The sequence below is a fragment of the Sinocyclocheilus grahami genome, unplaced genomic scaffold (genome assembly GCF_001515645.1).
Source record: "Sinocyclocheilus grahami isolate Dianchi unplaced genomic scaffold, SAMN03320097.WGS_v1.1 scaffold25.1, whole genome shotgun sequence".
Lineage (NCBI taxonomy): Eukaryota > Metazoa > Chordata > Actinopteri > Cypriniformes > Cyprinidae > Sinocyclocheilus > Sinocyclocheilus grahami.
Window position 1 is genome coordinate 1,289,890 of NW_015505204.1, and position 3,613 is coordinate 1,293,502.

The following is a 3,613-nucleotide window of genomic DNA, read 5'->3' on the forward strand; positions in this document are numbered from 1 at the left end:
CCAGAGAGGAAAAATGAACTGCTGGTTTTCAGGAGAGAATGTGTGTGGGCAAACATGTGTGTGTGTGTGTGTGTGTGTGTGTGTGTGTGTGTGTGTGTGTGTGTGTGAGCCCTGAATCTAGGGCACTGATCAATACATGAACCGTTGCCCTGATTCTGCACTGGATCACATGACAATCAGTTTCTGAATGAATGAAATCATTGTTATGACGGTAGCTAGGGAAACATCTATCCATCAATTTTCCAAACTGCTTGTGGTTGTGAGGAGGCTGGAGCCTATTCCAGCATCTCAACATCCTGAACGGATGGACAGTCCATCACAGGGAAATGGGGAAAACGATCTCCCCTAATACATTTATATATGAAATGTCATATTAGGAGATATAAGATATAATATAACAAATAGTTGTTAATCGAACTTGTATTGCAGATGTATTTCTCGGTTTTATCCCCACATCAAAACTCTGTATGAAAAGGAAGTTGTGATTGCAGAGTGAAACTGCAGTGCTCTCTGCTGGTATAAAAGCACTGGTTAAGTAAGGATCAAGTCCTTTTGTCTTTTTCTTTTTTTTCTTTTACAAATTTGTGTAATAGACTTTTAATTCAAAGCCCACATTCCTTTATGACAATTCATTATAAAGACAAATACAGACAGAAATATTAGATATTTTGCATAGTGTATTTATTTTATGTACCAATACTGTATCCACAGAACAGCGAATTAAAAGAACTTTTATAAACCATTACAATTATAAACCATTTAAATGAACACAGATTAATCTTTCAAAGAAAGTATAGGCTAATAAAAAATGATATCAATGTAAATGTCATTTTTCTAATATGTAGTCAGCCTACATAGTACTCATGCAGATAAACAAAAAAGTTGTGAATATAACAAAGATTATTGAATTATACGTTTTAAAAGAAAACAGTAGTCTTTCTGTTCTTGAAAATGTCACATTGTTACATGTGTTACTTGCCTTTTCTTTGTAATTAATTGTGAAATTTACTAGCAGTTTCTGCACCAATTTTCCAGCCTACATGCAAACAGACGGACCCTGTGACCTTAAAAGAGACAGAAGAGAAGCAATACAGTTCGGATCACTACACTGAATAAATGATTTGCCCAGTTTAGACTAATGGAGCCACCAACTGTTTTCAGTCCTGTTATCTTCACTTCTAAAACCACCAGTTTTAAAACCCACTGATAATGAGACAGAGTACATAAACATTTCTAGCATACTTGAAGTGACATATTTCACTATACAGTAAATAATCAATTATCTAAGACTGAACTGTGAAAACAGCATTAGGTGCTTTTTAAGTGCACTTAAGTTAATCATTTTAAGTGCTTAACTTATACTCTAACTGTTATGGACCCCATAACAACTTTTCTGTCAGGCTATTTATGGTCTCAAGTGCTTTTGGAGCTCAGCAGTCACAGTCACTTAAACCATATAATTTATCATCAGTGATCTGATCATCTATAATCTCATATGCAAAATGAAGACAGTGGGGCCATTATCTATATTAGGGGTGTCCAAACTTTTCTTAAAGGGGGCCAGATTCGACGATGTGGAAACACTGGGGGGCTGGATGCTTCTACCTATATACTGTATATATATATATATATATATATATATATATATACACACACACACACACAGGGTGTGATTTGTGAAAAAAGCAGAGGGGCGGATGATTTTGAAAAAAAAATTTCAGAGAAAAAAGGCTTTAAAGTAACCTAATGTTAGTGTAATCTGTTAACAAAGCACATCATAAACCCGTCTTTTTAAGTACCAGATAATGTGTGTCATGTCACCCTCCCAGTTTATAAAGTTTTATAAAATGATAAACTTTACATTTCAGCCTTTAAACCATTGTTAAGAAAATGGATCAGTCAAAAGTATTAATTATTATATTAATTTAAACAATTATTATCAATAAATTATTATATCAAGTAAATAACATAAATTAGGGGTGTGCGATATTGACAAAAAATGATATCTCGATAATATTCTGGGATTTTATCAGTAACGATAATTAGACGATATTTTGCTGAGTTATATACGAGTTAGTGTTATTGTGTTGATATCTTAAGGACTATCGTGGACAGCTGACTCCTGAAGTTTTTGATATTCTTCATATTCTGTGTGGTCAGTTCACAGAAGTAATAGAAATTAATAAGTTTTATGGGCATTTTTACCTTTAAGCCATTTTTTTTTCTAAAAGTGTGCACCATCTTTTTAGTCAAATTCTTGCATTTGGGTTGTTACCAAGCAAATTAAATCAGTATCAACAAAATGTATCTTTGCAATGCAGTGGAAACACAGAAGCTGCATCTGAAGTGGCATTTACATGTATTTACACACTGTTTAATGAAGCTCTGAGAGACATTAAATACTTTAACCTGCAATTACAAATGCATAAATAATGTTTTGATATTTTAAACATAGAATATTGAAAACTGGTGTTTGAAATGATTTAAAAAATAAAAAGGTAACTTAAATGTGAAATTAAAACCGCCAGTAGGTGGCAGCAAGTCACTGTTAATAAGTGATTAATTGCGATTGAACTGAATCATTTAAACGGGTGATTCATTCAGGAACTAAACAGAGTCCTGTTGCTAAGAGACTCAAAACAGCGCTGTGGCTGTGTTTGGAATGATTTTTGTTGGAGAAATAGAGCAAAAACAGGAAATATGGTGTCTAAAACGTAAGTCTCTTAATATTAACTTGTTTATTGAACTGTTGTATAAAATCAATATCACATTTGTAATCATGCTTACTTTTGGAGGGGAAAAAACGGCACTCTTCATGTGATATTAACTATATGAAATGATATAAATATATACATTTTCTGCCCCATATCTTAAATTATGTGATAATTCTAAATGCATTTTAATAGACTGATTCATGCAGTGAAAGAACGCACTCTAAATGCGCATGCGCACTAGTCTAACCTACCAGACTTCATCACCTAATGTATGCGTGAACTCTGTTGGTGTGTTTTGTGTTTGCTTTTCGCGATATACTCATAATATCAAATCGCACATTGTTAAAACAATAATTATGATATTATCGCAGACCATAGGCTACATATCACACACCGCTATGTTTAGATTTTTATAATGCATTGTCTTCTTATCGATCCACCAGTTCACATTCAAAGCTCTGCGTGTTTGCAGGGTAAAAACATGGGTCGATTTTCGCATTGGTCTGAATTCTGAACAAAACAACAGTTTTATTGAAAATGCTCATTCATTCTCTGCCAGCAGGTGGAGCGTTTGGTAGAAATATAACTGTTTCCCGGTAACGGCAGAACACAAAGCAGCGCAGCACCGCAACTCTGCTCTTTCCGTCCCCAAATTTAAGACCTCTTGAAATCATAATTAAGACTTTCTTGTACAATTTAAGACTTTTTAAGACCCCGCAGAAACCCTGTTTTATGGGCCTAGAAAATCACATATCATTAATGTGAAAAATAACTAGTGTGACTTCTAATCAGTGATATTTTAGTATTATTTACATATATATTACTATAGTATTTATGAATATTTTGAATTAAAATAAATTTAGTTTTCAGTTTTCATTCTTGTTTCAAGTTTTTCATAT